We start from the raw sequence: 24,225 nt of genomic DNA on the forward strand, positions 1-24,225 counted from the left end.
AAAAAAAAAAAAAAAAAAAAAAACACTACTAGAAAATATGAAAGGCATTTCAAAATAATAATAGAAATCAATAGAAAGATACAATGGCTCTAAATGCACTTACTAACCCAGCTTCAAAATACATAAAGTAACAGTTGATAAAATTAAAAGGACATAATAAGAAATCCACACTCAACACTGAAAATTTTACCACATATCTCTAGACATTATATTTCAATAGAAATATAATATTGAATAAATATAGTCAGACACAAATATGTGCATATTAATGATTGCTTTTACAAAAAGTTCAAAGTTAGGCAAAACTAATCTATGTTGACAGAATTCATAGTTGTGCTTATCTTTGTGAAGATGGTGAGTACTGACTTGGAGAAAGCTCAAGAGGGGATTCATGTTTCTATTAATTTTAGATTTCTCAATCTGGGTATTATCCACTTCATGCAAACCCACAGAGCTACAGTCTTATGACATATACTCAGTTTTGTACATTTGTTTTAGTTTTGTAAATAAGGCAAATTATTTCTCTCTTCTGCTCTCAATTCCCTGATATTTCCTCTCAAACTGAATAACTTTGAACAGGTAACCATTGACCTCATTGCCTCTCCTGGCAGGTCTCAGTTCATACAACCTAGAGCCATATTGCTGACATACCAGGCAGTGACCAAACTGCCTGCATCCCTACACCAACCCCAAATGCCTTGCTTCTCCTTGGACATCCAAAGCAAGCAACTCCCTCCTTAGAATTCTCTTTCAAGAACGCACTTCTCCCAAATTGCTTCCTCATTCAGGTTGCGAATGTTACGTTATCAGAAAGGCTTTGCCTGACCATCGTATCTAAAGTAGAAACCTCCTTCAATTTTTTGTTTCTTTGCCCTTCTTTAATATTCTTCACAGAGCTAATCACTATGTAAAATTATATTGTATGTCTATTTGTGTATTTTTTGTCTACTCCCTTAGGGGCAGAGCCATGATATTTATTTTTCACTTTTATATTCACAGAACTTTGAATAATATATGAGGTATTCAGTGTTGAAGAATTGAATGAATAAGTGAAATGAGCTAAAGTTCCATCTTTCATGGCTGGAATTTAATAGTCATCATCTAAAATAATATTAAAAGGATATTATTTAACTCTGTAAAGATAACCAGAACTAAAATAAAATATGAAGAGTGTGAGATTTGGAAGTGACAGAGTAGAGAATTGTCGCTTTTCATTACAAGAATTTATGCGTTATTTACTATTGAATTTAACACTTTTTTGTATTTTTAGCTTTAAAACATGAAAAAATAAAGGAAATAAAAATATAGGAAATGGGCTCTAAGTTCCATTATTTTGCTCTAGACTCTACTCTTTCGTTATTTATCTGTCATCCTTAGCTTATTAATTGCTTCTACTAGATGCTGTTGACACTGATGTATTTACGATATTGAGCCACTTTTCAGGCTACAGTAGCCCCTTGTAACCAAATGGGATTGTTCTAAATACAAGGGAAAATCTCTGCATTAACTATGGTGGAATAAATGGTGGGGGTCCACCTGAGTACACCCATGGGTGACTGGCTGTGACGTAATGAATAACTCATGCTGAGCAGGTTGGAAGGAATGGAAAGTGTGCTGAGGCTCCCCTGATCCTGAGGTCTGCACCCTGTTGTCTACGCAGAGTTCACACATCTGGGCAAGTATGCAACATCTCCATCAACACACAGGAAAGCAGAAAACAATTATCCAGTTAATGTCATGCAAAGAGGGTACTAGAGTGTAGGGAAATAAGACATTTTGTTTGATATCTTATTAAAGGTGTTATGTATATGGATTTAAAGAATGCATCCTAATTTTCTTTACTTGTCATGTGTCTTCGATGGGTTGTTCTATAATGTGTGACAAAGCTTTAGTATTCATTAAGTCAAAGTTCAACAGGGAAGAAAACTAAAAATATGGCAGACTTGCATTTCCTTAAAGGCACATGTGCTGAGATTTTTGTTTCATTTTTACTTTTCTGTATAACCCTAATTTTCTTCAAGCTAAAACAATATAATTGTTCTGTCAAGAAAATCAAATGGATTACAGCCACATGGTGTGTCTTCTGTGAATGAACATCAGAGAGTTGCTGTGTGCTGGGTTCAGTTTGGTGATCTTGCAAGGTGAGGGAGCTGAACTGCATCTCTGTCCCTGTCTCCTCATGAACCACTGATATTCCCTCAGCCCTTCAATAAGCAGAGGATGTACCAATTTGAGGATATTTCCCCCAGATTTTACCACGTTTGGGTTCATCTTTTCATTTAGCTATCTGTGCAAGAATTAAGCGTGTTTCCCCAAAGAGGCTTTTCCCAATCGCCCCTCTAAAATTACACATTCATTCCTTCACTTCACCATCTCAATTTGTTTGCTGCTTAGCAGCATTTGTAATTATTTTATTGACCTACATTTATGTGTTTATTCTCGCTGGGCTATGAGCTCCAGGATGGTCGGGACTACTTCTGTTGTTTCATTCCCAGCAATTCCCTACACCTAAATCAGTGTCTGGTGCGATGATGGGAAAGAAGAGAAGCTGGCTGGGTGAATAAATAAGAGGTAGATTGAAAAGGAAGAATTGTCACAGTAGACATTTCCGTAGAAGCACTAACGTACTCAACAATGAGTTGCTGAATGTGGAATGATATTTTAGGTTTTTAAATAATATTTCAGTTGGTAAAGTGTTTCCATGTCCATTATCATCATTGGATGCTGTCAGCAGCCCTGGATAAGTGCAGAGGAAAGGCTCAGAAACATTCTGTGATTGATCCTAGGTCAACCAGCCAACAGATGACAGAGCCTGGAACCCTGGGCCTGCGTTCTCACAAACCACACTCCCTCCACTGCGCTGCAGCTGCCTCCTCTAAAAGACATTTTGTTCCTTGTCTCTACCAAAATTATTTATAATCTCTAGCACTTTGCTTCATTGCAGTAATAGCAATATTTGCACAAAACAAAACCATCTGATAAATCTACCAATGCCTTGGTTTGAGAGGCAGCTTTTTTCCCCTTTTCCTATCGCTGCTGCTACACGCAATGCTGTTTTGCCAAAAAGTGTCACATGGAACTAGCACCTACCCTACATCAATTGAACTTCTAGGTGCATTTAGACATTTAAAAAAAGTCATTTGCACTTGGATTAATTAATGTAGAGATTAACTTTTTTAATGGATGCAGTATCATTTCTCAGCAGTCTAGGCATTCACATATTCACGAGTGACCATATCAGTAATACTCATATAAATCTGGAAGTGAATAAAATGAGTTGGGTCTGTCAGTGTCTTTTCTGAAGCAAGCAAACAAAAAGCTCACCTACTTCAGTGTGACCTACACGTCCAATTCCATGGGATATTTTGAACTGTTGAGACTTATGCATGTGATGAAAACAGGAGAGATTTAGGAGTTCAACTGATTTAGGAGTTACCAGTTGAACTCCTAAATCTCTCCTGTTTTCATCACATTCATAAGTTCTCTAATAATGTGGTATGTGAATTCCTAGAAAACTACTTAATAACTAGAAAAGAGAGTTGTTTTCAGGGCCAACTTAAAGTAAATTAGGAGCTATTTCTTTATTTAAAACACACACACACACACACACATGCCACGCTGAGGTATAACGGTCTTTTATTCAACGAAAGAAGGATCCTGACAAGAAAATCCTCATACCATATTCTCTGTTACAGCGCATGTTTTACTAAATCCTCCTTTCCTTCCAGAACTGTGAGACTTTGACAGCAAGTCACTTAACTCTGTCCAGCAGCAGCTGTGTGGGTTTTGCATAATTAATTATTTATACCAAGGCAGACACAGTAATTAACATCCAGATGAATATAATATTCTGATCAGAAATACTTTGCATTTCAGCCATCCCTCAAGCAAGTAGCTGTCAAAACCGGACTGTTTGACAGAGTGGGGCCTGCCAAAAACCTCCCAGACATCTGTTCTGTAACAAAAAGAACAGATTCTCAAAGCAGTGTGTACATATATTCACTGGTTTCAGTAGGCAAGGAATAGTTGATTACCTTTTCACAAATTCCGGTCAATTTTGTCTGGTTCCAAGAACATCACTCAGCATCTCACAGAAGGGCTGAATTTTAAATGAAAAGTCTATGTCTCTGTGGGTGCCAGCCTCGCAAATGCAGTCAAATAAAAAATCCTGTTCAGTTACTCTTCAGATCTGTGAATGGAAGTGTCATGACATTACTTTCATCCTTCCATGGCTAAAAAACCAATAGTCTATGAATTATTCTTAACAACCATGTAGTTCCTTGACACCAAATTATATTGCCACTTGTATAGAAAAATGGAAATATATGAACTGTATTAAAATTTGTAGATTTTTCAAGAAATAGTGGGACAACTTCACCAACCGGCAGCTAGACTGTGTTTATGCAGATTAACACAGGGCTTCCAATGCAGTTCACATTGCTTCCTGGACATAGTTGGATTTGGACGCTCCCCTGATCATTTTATCAATTCCAAGCAGAGTGGCCATTGCCAAGACATATAATTACTGCCCAGGGCTGGTGATTGTGACTAATATGACTAGATGGATTGGATTATTTATAACCCAATTAATTATTTTGATGTCTACCTGGAAATATGGATTGGGAATCAAAAGACCATGATACTAGTTTCAGTCCCATCTTTTAGGATCATTTTTACATTGGGCCAATCTCTGGACCACCGTAAGCATCAGCCTCGTCATATGCAAAATGGGAATAGTTAATTTATCTTGTTTATAGATAATGTTTATAAAAGCTTTTTGAGAACTTTCGAGATCTAGGTTATAATATCAAATTCTGATGATAATACCAGATGTACATAAGGACATGTTTTTGCTCCAGGGACACTGACACTTTTTTTTTTTTACTTTCTAGTATCAGCTGGCTCATTTTTAAGATTGTTAGATGATTTAGCAAATAAAAATATAGGCTGGGCTGGGCGCGGTGGCTCAAGCCTGTAATCCCAGCACTTTGGGAGGCCGAGACGGGCGGATCACGAGGTCAGGAAATCGAGACCATCCTGGCTAACACGGTGAAACCCCGTCTCTACTAAAAAAAATACCAATACTAGTCGGGTGCGGTGGCGGCGCCTGTAGTCCCAGCTACTCGGGAGGCTGAGGCAGGAGAATGGCGTGAACCCGGGAGGCGGAGCTTGCAGTGAGCTGAGATCCGGCCACTGCACTCCAGCCTGGGTGACAGAGCGAGACTCCGTCTCAAAAAAAAAAATACAGGCTGGGTGTGGTGGTTCATGCCTGTAATCCCAGCTCTCAGGGAGGCAGAGGCAGGAGGATAGTTTGAGCTCAGGAGTTCAAGACCTGCCTGGGCAATATAGTGAAACTTTGTTCGCCACAAAAAAAGAAAAAAATACAAAATGCTCAGGTAAATTTGAATTTCAGGTACAATAATTGAGTAATTTTTCAGTATAAGTATTTCCCATGTCATATTTAGAAATAATTGTATACAATTAATTTATTGCTTATCTGAAATTCAAACTTAATTGACCAACTGTATTTAACACGTATTTGTCCAGTATTCACACTGCTTTTTTGCTTGAACAAAATGTCACCTGACAATGCAAGGGAGACCCATGTGACTCTTCCGCCTAAACAAAATGTAAAAGATGTCATGTCTTTGCACAACCACGTATTTAGAAACACTAAGCCCTTCTTTTTCTTTTGCGTGTTTGTCACTGCACACCTCCCTCTATTTGTGTAGTTCTAACTAATGAGTATGTGTTGGAGATAATGATATTATGATATTAGGGTGAAAAAGGGATAGGATGGGACAGGGAAGGGGTGGGAAAGATGTTTTATAATTTATAAAAAATAGATGTACCTTTTCTTTTAATTGTGCTGATAATTACATAGTAATATTTAGTACTAATGCTTAATAGCAAAATTTCTATGGATTACATTATGTGTGTACTCCAGATTGCTCATACTCTTGCAAGTGGTAAAGCCTATCCCTACTGACCACTCCTCTTATCCAACAATCAATTAAGGGCAAAAAGCTTAAATAAGAATGCAAAAAAAAAAAAAAAGCCAAGAATTCCAATTTTTCCAAGGCTCTATTACTAGCTAAAAGATATTATAATCCTCACAGAGATACATCTTTCTTAAAAAAATAAAAAGGGAGGGTGGATGAAAGAGAGAAACAAAACACTTTATTTAAAAGGATATGAGAATATTTATAAACTTGTGTCTAGAAGGTAAGACCAACTAAAGAGTCATTCAACTTAAGGAAAGATAGACATACTTTACAAGCCTATTGAGCATTATTACCAGACTGAAAAGAAAAAGAGAGAGCAATAAAATGAACTTTGTGGGGATATAAGAGTGTCCCAGAGAGGTTTGCCAAGCAAGATTTTTGAGGGAGCATCATTTCACTTAAAGAGGAAATGACTCAGTTAACTTAGATCTAATATCTGATGCCTTCATCTGCAGAATGGTCATGAGTCATATTCCAGAGAATGAACAGTATAAGGAATAAGCATGAGGAATAAGCAAAATATCTCTGTCAACTGTTTATCACACTTGGGATGGGTGATTGGAACTGGCTGATAGAATGTCTTCTTAGGAAGGCTTTACCTAGGATTTATTACCTAGGGTTTCTTTTCATCAGTCTGGAATGATATAAGAGCAAGGTTTTATGGTTCCTAAGACCCAACACCCTCCTGTGATGATTCTGGGGGTGTGTGATGATAGAAAAAAATTAGAAAGCTAGAGAAAATCTTAATTTTAGTCCTAGTTCATACTGTATAAACTCACACACATTCTTTTATCCTTTCGGATCTGCATTTCCTTCTTCTATAAAAATGAGGCCATTTACAAAAGTTTTCCTGGTTCATTGCCGCTTAGTAGCTCCAAACTTCTCCTTCAGACTGTGTAATTCACATTTGTAATAATTATCCTATTCCAGAGCCTAAATCCAACTCTGGACCTCAGAGAAGGGAGCAAGGATGCCTGATGGAGAACACTGCATCCTGCCCAGTATGAGGAAGGCAATTTCTAATCACAAAGGAGCCAAAGGAGAGTGGGCTCCCTGGTGAAATGTTTACCCAGGTGCTCATGCAGGTTTTAGCTGACCATTTACCAGGGATGCTATGGAGAAGGTTTACGCACTTGGTAGGAGCAGTTGATCTAGAAAAACTTTATGTTCTTTTCCAAATCTTAGAGCTGGGGTGCTGCCAAATCTCTTTGGTTGGTGGCTGCTTCTAGTCTTCGAAGCAAGTTTTTTGTTTGTGTTCCTTGACCAAGCCCTTCCCCTAACCTGCACTTAACAATAATTGTTCTATAATTCCAGACTCCTTGTTACTCAATTTCCTATTGCTGAAATACCTGTTAGTGAGAACTGGCCTCTCTTAGCTCAAGGCCTCACCTTAGTTAATGCTTGGTCCAGTCGAAAAACCTAGATGAATTCGCTGTCCGTCTTTCCCCATATGGTCTGTGTCAAGGTCACTAAAACCCAGGCAAACAAAATCAAATAATAAATTGTTTGAATATGTAAACTTAACTCCCGTGACCTCTTCATACCTCTGATCCTGTCTATTTTATTCTCATGTGAATACAGATCTCAGTCTTAAGCTCCCAGTGCTTTGGTCCCAGTGCACATACCTCCCGAAACCCTTCAATGCAGCTGCCTCTTTCTTCTCAACTGATCCCTGCCATACCAGGTGACTTTGTGAGCAAACGCACTCAGTCCTGCTGCTGAGCTAGCAATTTTTGCTACTGCTAAGTGCTCCTCTTTACGATTTTATCCTTTTCCCTTAGTGAATTCACTTTATTGTTGAAATTATATACTCCATACCTTTTTTTAAGTAAATTTATTTTTCCAGACTGGAGAAATTCTTTTTAGCTATTTGCAGTCAATCAAGTGTAAAACAATGGATTTCAACCACTAAAAATAACACTCAAGTGTTTTCTTTCATTGGCGTGACATTCTTATAAATTATTTTAAGAATCCCTGACAAGATGAACAGCCATCCATGAGGCATGCACAATGTATAGAAACCACAGAGATAATTGAGTGGGAATGAAAGAGTTATGAATTTCTGAATCTCTCATCTGGTGTGTTCACAGAGCATTGCTTTCCATACTAATTTAGGGATATAATCTACTAAGCGCACTTCGGAAACTAAAACCTGTGATTTGGGAAACATGTGACTAATCTTCTCACATGCAAATAAACACATGTGCAGCACTGGGTACTGTGTCTGGCAGCATTGGGAGCCTGTCTGTGGAGTGCCTCGAAGCATTATGCATTGTTATGGTGTTTCTGCAGGAAAGCGTCTCTGTTTGCTGAGTCTCGGGTCTGTTTGGTGTAGAAATGTAGGTCAAATATTCATCTCTGACCTTTACTAATGGGACACTTTTGGGTTTCTTGGTGAATTGATTGCACAGTTTTGTCACTCCCACCTCACCTACCTGACAAAAGAGCTGCTGATTCCTAGGAATCGTAATTTGTTAGTTACTTGGAACAATTATTCAACTCAACACAAATTTAGGAGCTTGCAAAATTTTCACTGATATTTCACCTGAGTATACTCAGTAAAGTACTCACAAGTTGGTTCATATCTGTATACTTTGTCCTCTTTGCAAATTTAGGATTTTGAAGGCCAACTTTCTTTCTTCCTAGTTCTGCATGCCCATGGTGCACTGAATGATGCTTGGCAAACAGTAATTCTCTAGAAAATGCTAAATCAGTGAAGATAAAATGTCTTGCTTGTATAATGCTGTGCAGTCTGGGCTAGTCAATATGTTTTCTTTACACTCATGATGATATATTTCAAATGCATTAGTATATTAACCTATTTGGAATATATCAAATAATTTGGAATACACAATCTGAACCTGAATATTTAAAGAGCTTAGAGCATGGGCTCTGTTAACACGCTAGAAGACAAAAAATTTGCTTCAGTAGAGAGAAAGAAAGAGAGCAAGAGATTGTTTCATTCTTGATACTCAAAAAAGGGAATAGGACAAAAATTTATAAATACACACACACACACACACACACACATATATATGTATGTATAGATAGAGAGAGAGAGAGAGAGATTACATCATTCAGTAGGCAAATAAAGTAATACAATGCTAATGATTTTTCATGTGTTACCTCATTTAATTTCCTCTAACCAGTCTGAAGGAGAAACTGAGGCTCAGATAAGTTGTGTAGCAAGCACACGTTTGAACAGGAATGAATACATCCAAGATTGAAATGATAGAGTGGATCTAATGTTTATTTACTTCCCAGGTAGTAAAACTGCATTTGGATCTATCGACATCCCAAATTGGGCAGTGTTGTACAAATAAGACATTTCATCATTTATTGACTTACTCAAAAGAGTTTTCTAAGGGCTTACTATTAGCCAAGCATCTTTCAGTGAACCATGGGTGTGAAAAATCAGAGAGAAAGGAAGCTGGCCCTCAAGAGTCTCATTTGTGAAGAGGACAAAATGCAGATATTTAACAGTGTGTGGGGTTGTTAACTAGTGACCACACTTAGTGTTCTCAGATGAAAGATCAACTTTGAAAATTTATCAGGTGCCTTTATTTCATTGTGCCAAATTACAAATTTATTTAACATGTTATCTTTCTATCCAGATCAACAAAATCAGCCAACAGTTTTATAAAATTAGCAGAAAGCATTCAAGGGATTCAGAGGAGCTGAAGAGCTACTAATTTCTGGTCTACTAGAACACACTTTGAGTACAACATAGGTCAATTGCAAGGACTCTTTCCACACATGCTATTGTCTATGAAGGCACGGTACTGGGTGCTGGGTAGATACCTCTGTGTGGTTCCTGCCCTCAAGACAAATACTGCCCTGAATGGTGTCTCTGGTCTGAGAAGGCCAAGCATAAGTCTCAGTGATTTAATGAATCTCAAGAAAATATACTTCTTAATTTCATGTTTTTAATAGTACTCTCAAAAATAATAAAAATATTTTTGGGATCATCTCAAAAATCAGAATGTATCAACGTGCCATCACTGCACTTTTGTTCCCAGGGTCACTTTGCATTTGTCATCAGCCTGGGGCCACATTCAATAGCATCAACTACTGAGAAGAGAGAGAATTTTCAAGGCATACTTATCCAGAGTCAAGAACTTCTTCAAAGACTTAAAATATATAAACTAATTTAATTCTCACAATAATCCTAGAACAGTCTGACTATTATTATCATTTTACAGATTAAAAAGCTAAGGCACAAGCTAGTATGTGGCAAACCGAGGAATGGAACCTTTGAATGTGGCTGTAGAACTCACAGTCTTGACCTGAGGCTCACTAGAAAGGAAAAATATGGTGAAGAAGAAGGTGTCTCAAGACACATATGGGTATAAACATGTCTGTGTTATATAGTTACCATATTTGTCCATTTTCACACTGCTGTAAAAGAAGTACCCAGGACTGGGTAATTTATAAAGAAAAGAGGTTTAAGTAACTCACAGTCCCACATGATTGGGGAAGCCTCAGAAAACTTACCATCATGGCAGAAGGCAAACGGAAAGCAAGGCAAGTCTTACATGGTGGCAGGAGAGAGAAAGGGCAAGCGGGGGAAGTACAACACTTTGAAGCAATCAGATCTCTTGAGAACACACTCATTATAATGAGAACAGCATGGGGTAATCTGCCTCCATGATCCAATTACTTCCCACCAAGAACCTCCCTTGACATGAGGATTACAATTTGACATGAGATTAGGGTGGGAGCACAAAGTGAAGCCATTTCATTCCATCCCTGGAACCTCCCATATCTCATGTCCTTCTCAAATTTCAAAACTAATCATGTCTTCCCAACAGTCCCCCAAAGACTTAACTCATTCCCTCATTAACTCAAAAGTCCAAGTTCAAAGTCTCATCTGAGACAAGTCTCTTCCACCTATGAGCTTGTAAAATCAAAAACATATTAGTCACTTCCAAGATACAATGGGGGTATAGGCATTGGGTAAATGCTCCCATTGCAAAAGGGAGAAATTAGCCAAAATCAAGGGCCAGTTGACCAAAACCAAGCCCCATGCAAGTCCAAAACCCAGCAAGGCAGCCATTAAAATGTAAAGTTCCAAAATTATCTTCTTTGACTCCACGTCTCACATCCAGGGCACACTGATGCAAGAGGTGGGCTCTCAAGGCCTTGGGCAGTTCTGCCCCTGTGACTCTGCAGGATATAGCCCCTCCACTTGCTTTCATGGGCTGATATTGAGTGCCTGCAGCTTTTCTAGCCACGTGGTACTAGCTGTTGGTGAATCTAACATTTTGGGGTCTGGAGGATGGTGGCTCTCTTCTCATAGCTTCACTAGGCAGTGTCCCAGCTGGGGACTCTGTGTGGGGTCTCCAACCTCAGATTTCCCTCTGCAATGCCCTAGTAGAGGTTCTTCATGAGGGCTCCACCCCTCCAGCAAACTTCTGCCTGGATATCCAGGGGTTTCCATGCATCCTCTGAAATCTAGATGGAGGTTCCCAAACCTCAATTATTGACTTCTGCATACCCACAGACCCAATACTACATGGAAGCTGCCAAAGCCTGGGGTTTGCACCTTCTGAAGCCATGGCCTGGAGCTGTACCTTGGTCCCTTTTGGCCATGGCTGGAACTGGAGAAGCTGGGATACAGGGTACCATGTCCTGAGTCTGTACAGAGCAATGAGGCCCTGAGTCTGGCCCATGAAGCCTTTTTTTACTCCTAGGCCTCCAGGCCTGTGATGGGAGGATTTGCTGTGAAGGTCTCTGACATGCCCTGGATACATCTTCCCCATTGCCTTGGCTATTAACATTTCACTTCTCTTCACTTATGCAAATTTCTACAGAGGTTTGAATTTCTCCCCAGAAAATGGGTTTTCCTTTTCTACCACATGGTCAGGCTGCAAATGTTCTGAACTTTTATGCTCTGCTTTCCTTTTAAACGAAAGTTCTAATTTTAAACCATTGCTTTGTGAATGCATACACTGTTAGAAGCAACCAGGCTGATTCTTGAATGCTTCGCTGGTTAGAAATTTCTCTAAGTCTCTAGGAAGCACCAAATTTTCCCACACCTTCCTGTCTTCTTCTGAGCCCTCTGAACTCTTCCAACCTCTGCCTGTTACCCAGTTCCAAAGTAGTTTCCACATTTTCAGGTATTTTTGTAGAAATACCCCAGTTTCCCGGTACCAATTTTCTGTATTAATCCATTTTCACACTGCAATAAAGAACTACCTGAGACTGGGTAATTTATAAAGAAAAGAGATTTAATTGACTGATAGTTCCACATATCTGGGGAGGCCTCAGGAAACTTACAATTGTGACAGAAGGTAAAGGGGAAGGAAGGCTCATCTTACATGGTTGCAGGACAGATAGCATGAGGGGGGATGTGCCACAGTTTTAAACCTTCAGGCCTGATGATAACTGTCACTCACTATCATGAGTATAGCATAGGGGAAATCTACCCCCATGATCCAATCACTTTCCACTAGGTCCCAACCCTGATATGTGAGGATTACTATTTGACATGAGATTTGGGTGAGGACACAATCAAACCATATCAGACAATAAAGATGGCTTATCATTCAAGTATCCATGAAAGTCATTCATATGATATGATTAAAATAAAGAAATTTGATTATTTCAATAACAAAAACTTGGTAAATTTAGACACCCATTTAAGTTCACTTTAATTCTTTGCAAATCAAGAATAAAGACAACATCATTAACTTGGCGAAATGTAGATACCAACAATCTATAATAGACATTGTTATTCATCCTGAAATATTAGAATAATTAACCTCAAAAGCAGGAACAAAGCAAGTGTGTGTATTACCATGCTTCCATTTAACACCGCACTGGTGGTTCTCACCAATGCAGTAAGTCAAGAAAATAGTAAGTCAAAATATAAGGAAGATAATATTATTCTGAAAGAGAAAACCAAAATGATACCACAGACAAATTATTAAATTTAATAAAATGATTTAGTACATTGGAAGCCACAAATTCAATATATGGTAGATAGGATTCAATCAGGGAAAGAGAATCTGCTCTGGTATTTAAAACAGAAAATGGTTTAATTCAGGAAATTGGAGGCTGTGTTAGTGTTCAGCTGTTGCTATAAAAAATTGTGACAAACTAAGTGGCTTAATACAGTTAATATTTATTCTCTTGCAGTTTGGAGGCTATATGTCCACAATCAAGGTGTCAGCAGGGCCACAGTCTCTCTCAAGGCCTATGAGAGAATCCCATCATGCCTACTCCAGCATCCAGTGGTTACTGGCCAACCCTGGAATTCAAAGGCTTGTGGCTGCATCACTCCACCCTTCACCTCTGTCTTCGCAAGAACTTCTTTCCTATGTATCTCTGTCCTATACTATGTTTCTTCTCTTCTCAGAAGGTAGTTGCATCCCTCTGCCCTTCAGCTCTGTCTTCACAAGGTCTTGTTTACTGTGTGACTCTGTCCATCACTATATTTCTTCTCTTCTTCTCAGAAGGTAACTGCATCACTCCACCCTCCACCTCTGTCCTCACAAGGTCTTCTTTCCTGTGTCTCTGTCACTGTACTTATTCTCCTCTTCTCAGAAGGACAGCAGTCATAGTGGATCTGGGCACTCCCATGCTTCAGCATGACCTATTCATAACTAAGTGTATCAGAAAAGACCCTATGTCCAAAGAAGGTTTCATTCACAGGTATCAGGGATTAGGACTTCAATATATCTTTTTTGGATACATAGTTTAGCCAACAACAGAGGCTTCTGAAGTCTTTCAAGGGCCAGGGAACAGAGAATAGAGAAGTCATTGTAGTTTATGGAACCGAGAAAATGATGCTGATAATCTTGGTCACATGAAGCAACAAAGCCAGTGAATTTCTGGTAGATACCCAGATGCCCACATCTGCTGACAGATAAAGACTGCACTGCCTGTGGCTTCCGTGGAAGCAAGTAATGCATTGCTTCCCTTAGACTCAGATGACTCACTCAGGCACAGGGTCTAAGCCAGTGAGCTGGCAAGGCAGCAAGGCATCCTGGGAGGCAGGGCATCTAGCTTTCCAGTCTCTGTAATAACCTAGAATGTTTGGGATGAATATGAGCATCAGTGGACAATATTAAACACAATTTACACACTCAACTGAATTTCTACTTACAAGAAACAGACAGAAAAATAAATTTAAAGATTAAAAATGGCATTTGTAATAGCAATATACATGAAACCTGAAAATAATTCTAACAAAATCTATGTAGTAAACTTGTGGAGAAAATGTAAGAATGTATTAAAATTCAAAGATTTATTGAATTGAAAGATAATTACCCTTCTTAGATGTGTTGATTCTTATGTTCATAGAAGCAATGTTTCTAGTAAAAAAATTGAACATCAACTACATGTCTAATAAAAAGAGAAGTAATAAATAAATTATAATATATTTACAAAATTAAGTATTATACAAAGGTGAAAATAATGAATTACAGCCATATGTAGCAAAAATATTAAATCTTAGAATCCTCACATTGGGTGGGAAAAAACGAATTGTAGAATAGTCCATATAGCATCATAACACTTTTTAATGTTCGAAAACAAGTAAAAAGAAGCAAGATATTATTTAATAAAATATGAATGAATATGAATATGTAGCACAACTATTTTTATAAGACAAAGGGATGATTAACACAAAATTGAGGCTAGTCAAGTTTTGCAGGAGAAAGTGGGCGAGGAAACAGATGGAAAAGGCCCCCTTGGTGCTACTGGCAGTCTGCTAGGTCTTAGCTGGGTTGATAAGGTCAGGAGTATTCATCTTATTAATGCACATTAAATTATAGATATATGCTACACAAATTTCTTTTTTTTTTTTTGATGGAGTCTCACTCTGTCACCCAGGCTAGTGTGCAGTGGCACAATCTTAGCTCACTGCAAGCTCCGCCTCCCGGGTTCACACCATTCTCCTGCCTCAGCCTCCCGAGTAGCTGGGACTACAGGCGACCGCCACCATGCATGGCTAATTTTTTGTATTTTTAGTAGAGACAGGGTTTCACCATGTTAGCCAGGATGGTCTCTATCTCCTGACCTTGTGATCCATCCTCCTCGGCCCCCCAAAGTGCTGGGATTACAGGTGTGAGCCACCGTGCCCAGCCATGTGACACATATTTCTTTGAAGCCTTCAACTATTCAATAGTATATATTTTTATGAAATGAAAAAATTAGTAAGTGAATGCATAAAAATGAAAGTTATTTTCCTCCACATGACGATGGGTCAAAGTACCCCACTTAAGAGAACATTTCTCTAGGAATTTTGATTTCAGTCATGGAAATAAGAGATAGTATGAAAATGACTAGATTCAGTCTAGCTGAAGAGGTACATGAGCAGGACAAATATCAAAGGTTTATCCTAGAATAACAGAAAAAGAAAATAAAAGAAAGGAGGGAGTAGATAGATCATGCAATTTAACTGCTCATATTCATCTAGCAAGATAATAATTAAATGTGTGCCTGTTCTTAGAAGCAGGGCCTTTCCTCGCTTTCATATTCAGTCATATTAACCAGAGCCTGAAATCTCTAAAAGTTTTTTTTATTAAATGTGTAAATAATTCTAAAAATGGTATCTTAATTACTATTTTATTAAATGCTGTATAAATGTATTCAAGTTAACAACAAATGAACTTGGAATCACAACACTGATTCACTTATTTCCTTATCATGTCAACATTCATTGGTCACCAAATCTGTACCAGGCATCTTATTAGTGAGGGGCTTATTTAAGAAAAAACAGTGTCAACCATTGCAAATATCTTAGTCAAGTAGAGAAGCCAGATAAATATAAATAACTAGTAATTCAGACTGGCATATAAGACTGATGTGTACCTAGAAAATCACTCTGAGAGGGGTATGTACCTAGAAAAGGCCACAGATACACCAAAGATGTGACCACTCACTGGATCAGAAGAAGGGAGGGAACACTCCAGGGTAAAGGTGGTGTTGAAGCAGAAAGTTGAAGGACGGGCACGACTTTTTCCAGTAGAGAGAAGGGGAGAGAACAGCATCTGAGTGAAGCCAAATAACTGAAAGTGGCAATGATAGATTTACAATATTTTAAGAAATATTAAATATGTAGAAAATGTAGAACAAATGAGGATGTGTCCCCAGATGGCCTTGTAAAAGGCAAAAGGGTATAAACTAGATTGTGATAGTTCTTGACGTTATTTAAATTGCTGAGATTATATCAAACAAAGCAGTGCAAAGCCCCAGGGCACCTGAGCAGATAAATCACAGTATCATACATGTTTACCTAATGGCATCATACATGTTTACCTAACAACAAAAGTGACTACCCATAGAAGGGAGATAAACCATAGAAGGAAGAAACTAAGGCAGGGAAGCAATTTATTGCAACAATCCATGGAGATTAAGATTTGGCTATGAGAAATGAGCAGCAGGAGGTCATCTGACAGAAGGAAGAGGGTCATTTGACATTAGAATGTGTGGACCAGCTGGGGTGAGAAAACGGGAAACATCGCACCTGGTCTCAGAGTTTGCAGCTGCAGGGAATTGCTGCTCTTCAGTGCACAGGTCCCTTCCCAGGGAAGCCAACTCTGAGACAGACTTGTGCATGCAAGAAGCTTACCGTGGGTGCACTTGGGATCCACAGCAGCAGAGGAGGGAGTGAAGAAAGTAGGAATGGATCTTCCAAAAATGTGATGGTGGCCTTCCAAAAATGTCCTACAGGGAGCACTGGAGTTAAGATGGCCCTGCAGAATTTGTCCTATGATAAGACAAGGGCTCCAGTCCTTATGGTCCTGTCTCAGCCATCCACTGGATGGCAGCTGCTCTGACTATGGGTGTGGATGTGTATGTATGTGTGTACACACACTTAGAAATATAAAAGTAGTTACTGCATCCATGTAAAAAGAGCTGAGAGCTCTTTTCCCTATAGATAACAGAAAATACCTCTCAGATATTAAAAATTAAATGGTGAAATAAAATATCAGTAGAAAGAATGGATGATAAAATTGATAACATCTCCTAGAAAGCATATCATTATAAGCAATAGAAAAAATAATATAATAAAATTAAAACATTAGTTCAGGGTATTCAAAGGATGAGAGAGAAGAAGATAACAGAAATATGAAAGGGAATAAATAAGAGAAAAATAAAAATAAAATTTTACAAAAATGAAGAGCAAAAATTTTCAGATTGACAGCTCCCCCTTATTTTTCAGCACAGTTGAAGGAAAGGATCACATAGCCAAGGAAGGGACGTCACCATGAAATTTCAGAACCCCAGGGGAAAATGTAACAGATCTTAAATTCTCCCTGATAGTAAAGGAAAACAGAAGAGAGAGGATTTTGGATGAGAATAGCTTCAGGCTTCCACAACACCACCACTAAAAGTTAGGTATTGCTTTCAAAAAGCATGAGAAATAATGATTTTCAATCTACATTTTTATCCCATTCAAAATATTAATGAAATATGAAAATTAAGAATGTTTTTTCAGATTCATAGCCTTTCAAGAATTGTATGTTTCATGCTGAAAGAAGATACACTCCACCAAAATGAGAAAATATACCCAAGAGACACATGAGATAAATTAGATAATATAACACAAAATACAGATATTGCCTAGAAAAGAAGATAGAACCCCAAGTTGCTAGTGTTCTATTCCATTTAATGTTGCCATAAAGGAATGACAGACTGGGCAATTTATCGAGAAAAGAGATTTATTTGACTTGGGGTTCTGCAGGCTGGAAGACTGGATATCTGCCTCTGATGAGGTGGGCCTCAGGCTGCTTCCACTCACAGCAGAAAGCGAAGGGGAGCTGGTGTATGCAGACACTACTCAGCTAAAGAGGAGCGAGGGAGCAGAGGGGAGGAGCAGGCTCTTTTGAACAATCAACTTTATGGGAAGCAACAGAGTGAGAACCCACTCATTACAGCGAAGACAGCCAGTGCTATAAGGAAGCTGCCCCATGACCGAAACACCTCCCATGACACTCCTCAAACACTGGGAATCAAATTTCAACATGAGTTTTAGGAGAACAAAGATGCAAACTGTAGTCGACAGTGGAGACAAGTCCATAGACCACAGCAGTTCAGCAGACCTATGGGAAGATGTCTTAAGGCTAACATGAGGTCAGTGGCACATTTGATGCATTTGAGCATAGTAAGAGAAGATTTATAGTTCTGGCACTGAATTTGTAGTTAAATTAAATAATAGCTAACAACAACAACAACAACAAAAACACCTAGACAAAAATCTAACTAAATAAACAAGATGATCACTGGCTTCCAGTAACAAAAAATATATTGTATAAGAAAGAAAATAATATTTTAATACACTTAATGTCCAACCTGTGAATAATGTTTAAATAGTAAAGTAGCATACAAATTACTGATTTTTTTAAAATGTGGCATATTAGGCTAATGAAAGGGGAAATGGGGGTGAGGATACAAAACTCCTAAGTTCTATAATAGGAAGTTAGAAAATAAGAGTAGAACTATGATTCTGCTGAGAAAAAAGATCAGAGACTTTTTTTCATTGTAAACCTATAATTAACTATGTGTGTATATGCAAAAGAATTGTTGTAAGCTCAGAAGAGTTCTGCTAAAGTATAAATTTGAGAATGTTCAAGACATAGGGAATAGCTGAGGCTTTGGATATGGGTGAAATAACTAGAATAATTACAAAGAGTAGGGAGATAGGAAGATATGGCTAAGAACAGAAACCAGGTGTAAGGGGCTACATGGTGCAACACCCACCACCCCCAATTGCATACATGTCCTGGTCCCCAAAACCTGTGAGTGTTACCTTATAGGCAAATGATATGATTTGACTTAGGGTCTTGAAAGGAGGACTTCATTCATCCTACATTACCAAGGTAGGCCCTAAATGTCATTTCACGTGTCCTATAAGAGATAGGCAGAGGAAGTGTTGAGACAGATGCACAGAGACAGAGCCAAGCAAGATGCCACCATGAGCCAGGGAATGCCGACCCCTGCAGAAGTTTGAAGAGGAAGGAAACAGATTCTTCCTCAGAACCACCAGAGGGAGTGCAGCCCCCTTAGCACTTTAACTTTGGACTTCTCATCTCCAGAACCCTGAGATATAAATTTATCTTGTTTTCAGCCACGAAGTTTGAGGAAATGTGTTACAGTGGCCACAGGAAACTTCATAATATACCAAGGAGCCCTTGAAGAGCTTCATTTTTTTTTAAGTTCAGGCCAAGAGATGGAAAACGAGGCCCAGGAAAAGAGCTTGAATTGAGACCTTCAGGGAGTTGTTGATGACCTCTATGGACACTGACGCTTTAGACTGACAGATGAAAGTGAGTTGAGCTTGGATGTGAGGTGAAAATAGGAGACAGTGATCCCAAATTACTGTTAATTTTTTTTTTTTTTTTTTTTTTTTGAGACGGAGTCTCGCTCTGTCACCGGGCTGGAGTGCAGTGGCCGGACCTCAGCTCACTGCAAGCTCCGCCTCCCGGGTTTACGCCATTCTCCTGCCTCAGCCTCCCGAGTAGCTGGGACCACAGGCGCCCGCCACCTCGCCCGGCTAGTTTTTTGTATTTTTAGTAGAGACGGGGTTTCACCGTATTAGCCAGGATGGTCTCGATCTCCCGACCTCGTGATCCGCCCGTCTCGGCCTCCCAAAGTGCTGGGATTACAGGCTTGAGCCACCGCGCCCGGCCTACTGTTAATTTTTAAAACCAGATGTAAAGAGGATAGAAGTAGGATAAAAATTGAGTGGGGGAGATTTTCCACCCTGTATGCTGAAGTCAGAATGAAAAAAATGAAAAACTGTTCAATAACCCCACAATGGGAGAAATGCAGAGTGGGACGTGAGAGTGTGGGTGTGAGAAAACTTGGATTTGAACGCTGGCTCTTCCATCTGCCTGCTTAAGGACTGTTTTTGCCACTTGACTCTAGCTCTGGAATCCTCTGTGCCCTCATCTGTGTATTGAGGATAATAACAGCTACCCACAGGGTTATTAAATTTTCTAAATCAAATGATGTATCCAATGTGCTTGGCATGTTTCCCACTACATGGTGAGTCCTTGTCGTTGTAAGACTTAATTTTCTTGCATTGTTGTAATCATTTTCCTTGTTACTAGTTTTATGTCTGAATAAGAATGCAGAGATACCCTATAAAAATACACATTAACTGCAAAAGACTCTGACCAAGGCACTGTACATTATAAATGACGTATTTCCCCAAGTTGGTAAAACCATCTAATAACCCAAGGAAGGTAACTGACAGATTTAAATGGAGAAGTTCATTATAATGTAGCCCTGGCAGTCCACTAACCGTCTTCAGTAGAAATCTCAAAATAAAATGGAACATGTGCTTTCTCCTTGAGGAAACAAAGAATAAAATGCATTTTTATTTTGTTGGGGAATTGGATACCTCTATTTCTTAATGAGCATATGTGCCAAAAAGGACCAATGACTTTTTGTAGAGTCAAAACTTTGCTACTCCCCAGATTTCTGTGACGGATATATGATTTCTCTCTCTGTAACTTTCCTAAGTTATATACATTTTTTTAGACAAGGTATCACTCTGCTGCCCATGCTGGAGTGCAGTGGTGCAAACACGGCTCACTCACTGCAGCTTCCAACTCCAGGTTCAAGCTATTCTCCCACCTCAGCCTCCTGAGTATCTGGGACTACAGGCATGCACCACCACACCAGGCTAATTTTTGTATTTTTTATAGAGATAGAGTCTCCCTACGATTCACAGGCTAGTCTAGAGCCCTGGACTCAAGTGACCTGCCTGCCTTGGCCTCCCAAAGTGCTGGGATTACAGGTGTGAGCCATTGTGCCAAGCACAAGTTTTATATATTTTTTTGTCTCAGGCAAGAGAAGCCAAAAAGAGGACTGAAATGTCTAAGTACCTGAAAGAGATTAATAAGAATAAATCCGTTTCTCTTACTGGTAATTCAACATGTAAGATACATTCAGAGGTAGATTTCAACATTAAACACATAAACACATATTAATGTTCTTTTCTGAACTCCTTTGAATTTTTAGCCTGGAAAAAAGAAAAGTTAGAGAAGGCATGACAAGGTGTTCAGATACCTAATGGGCTGTCACACAGGAGATGGATTGCATGTGTATGCACAGGTCAAGGCAGCAGAACCACAAAGGATCGGAAGAAAGTTCTCCGAATGAAGAGAGAAATAACTTTATATGCTTTTATGGATTTCCGGGTAGACACAGGACGTGACAGGCCTCCCAATACTGGAGCACATTTTGTCTTGTAATAGCCAGATTCTTTAAGCTGCCTTAGACACTAACTCAATTAAGCAAAAATGTTAATTTGATCACTCATAGAATTATAGGGTAATCTGTGTACTCATAGAAAATCTAAGGGTACATAGACTTCAAATATAGCTGGATCCAGGAGCTCAAATATGCCCAGACTGGAGAAGAGTGACACATTTCTAGACCACACAGACAGACAAAGAAAGCTGTGGCTCCCTAAGGGCTGCTGTGAAAACCATGAGGATATCCCATAAACTACTGAAGAGCAGCTGTGTCAGACCTACAACTTAACTGAGCACAGTCATCCTCTGGGATGTTTTTTCAGATTCATACTCATCCTCTGGGATGACTGTGACAGACAGAAATATCAGAGTTCCAACCTCAGGCATTCAAATTCAGTGGCCTTGGAATCACACCAGAGAAGCTGCACTTTTACCAACTATCCTTTCTTGTCTTATAGGACTGTTTGAGTAATAAGTAATTTATATGAGCCTACTCTTAATTGTTGTAGAAATGTTAATAATCATTCATCAAATATATAGTAAATTTGCCAGAGTTAACTGTAAGTAAATTTGCCAAAATCATGGAAATAATTAGTGTGAAAGCTAGAAGGCTTCAAGTCAGAGTTCTTGCCACACACTGTGTTATACTGTGTTCTCACACAGCATGTATATATGTGTATATGCAAGTTGTGTGTATGTGTGTGTGTCTATATATGTGTGTGTGTATATGTGTGTGTGTGTATACATGCATGTGTCTGTATATAAAATAAAACAATGGTAGGCTAAGCCATAACATATCACTAATTCCATTTAATGTAAATGGTCTAAATGCACCAGTAAAAATAAAGAGATTGACAAACAGGATTTTAAAATGATCCTAACGCATGACGTTTATAGTAAACTCACTTTAAATATAATGATATAGGCAGGTAAAAGTTAAACAGATTTTAAAAATCATGCAAACATTAGTCAAAAAATGCAGATGTGGCTACATTAATATCAGATGCAGTAGATTTCAAAGCAAGGAAAATTACCAGAGACAAAAAGTACATTATATAATGATAAAAGGATCAATCTACTGAAAAGGCAGTGGTCCCAAATGTCTATGCATCAAACAACAAGGCTGCAAAAGATATGAACCAAAAAATGATAGAACTAAAAGGAGAAAAAAAATCCACAACAATAGTTGCAATCTTTAACACTCCTCTGTAAGCAATTGATGGAACAACTAGACTGAAAATCAACAAAGATATAGAAGAATTTAACATCATCCAACCACCAGATTCCACAGGGAGAAAACTAATATTTACTCAGGATTTAACTAAAACCTTTCTTTTAGACTTAGTCACCAGTTGAAATGGCTAAGCCAGAAGGACATGGGGCTAAAGACCACGTCATAAGCACAGAATATTTTTCTTCTTAGGCCAGTCCCATTGTCCTGACTTGGGTTATGTGCTTAGTCACAGATCTTTGCTGCAAACAGTAAAAGCCTACTCTGAATGATTTAGTCAGAGGAATTTAGTAGAAGGCACTGGGTGAGCAAGAGTATTAGGCTCTGGGTAAGTCTGGTTCTTACTCTGTTGAATATTTATACAATGGCCATCATGTCAAAATTCCAATGCAGAAACTAGACTGCTGAGGAAACAGAGGAAGCCCACCAGCAAGCTGCAAGTGTACTCTTTACAGCTCCACAGTTGCATCTAGAATGCGATTTTGCTAAAACTGCCCCAAAGAGAACTGTCCGTGGTCCCAGCGTCTTGGGTCCCACACCCACACACAACGCTCCTTTGTGGGTGCGTCTCACGCCCAGAGTCTCAATCCAGGCCAGTGTCCCTGCCTCAAGGGGTCCTGGGCAAGGAGGCCTGGCCTGGCATTTTCTGTGTCATTATTAGCAGGATCAGCTCTGCTTTTCATCAAGATGCATAAGGTGGCAAATTCACAAACATGGGAAAGCTTCAGGTACAGGTAGCAAGGCAGAGCAATAAACGCCCATCCCAGGCCTTCTTTTTTCCTTAAATCTTGAAGATGACCTTTTTCTAGGAGGATCTCAATTCTTCTTGAAAGTAGACAACCTGAGTTTCAACGTAGAACAGTTGCAAAAACAAGAGACCTATTTCCACTATTTCCAAAAGCCATTTGAATATGACTCAAAAATGCTTACATGAAACAAATAAATAAACAGCATTTTGTTGGTTTGCTTTATTTCATATTCTTTACTAGAGAATATCTATTTGACATGGTTTGTGAACATATCCTATTCAGGAATTACGACTTAATAGGTATGTTTGATCACAAAAAAGAAAGAGAAACTCTGAATTATTATTTAACATAAAGAGACTGCCTAGCAGGGGAAGTGTTCCTGTGTTCCTGGGCTCCTGTGTTAAAATATCAGACCCACTGCAAGTTATTCACTGAATAAATAAATGTGTCTTTATAATTATGGAAAATTCAAATGCCATTAACTGTAGGACAAGGTGAAGAATTGCTCCTTACCAGGGGGTTGACAGCAGGTTAATCAGTTCTGATGAGGAAGCCTGTTTAGTGTCTCGGAATTTCAGACTCAGTGTCCATTCTGCTTTCAAGTAATTACCATAGCTACAAGAGAAGTGCATGTGTATTACTCTTCCTCTCCCCACCAAGGACACCAGTGACCTGAGGAGGTATCTTGAACTAGCTTTACTGCAGAATTCGAAAGGAGGCACATCAAGGTCTCACCAATTCTTTTGTAAAAATGCCTTTTTGCCTTTCCCTAAAAAGATGGGGTGGGGTGGAGGCACCCTGGCATAGGCATGCTCCTGGGGCCATTTGTCAGCTCGCCATTCCCACCTTCCTCTAGTGAATATCAGGAGGAACAGTGTCTTATCTCATGTTTTTGCCCCATGGGAAGAAAGTCATGCATGAGAGAAGGCGAGGGACCTGGGGGTGAGGGAGCTGGAGGCATGGGAAGAATAGGACGTATTTTCTTGCCCCATTAGTGTATTAAGAGGCCGTTCATTCTTAACTGT

Source organism: Macaca nemestrina, chromosome 13 (genome assembly GCF_043159975.1).
Source record: "Macaca nemestrina isolate mMacNem1 chromosome 13, mMacNem.hap1, whole genome shotgun sequence".
NCBI classification, from domain to species: domain Eukaryota; kingdom Metazoa; phylum Chordata; class Mammalia; order Primates; family Cercopithecidae; genus Macaca; species Macaca nemestrina.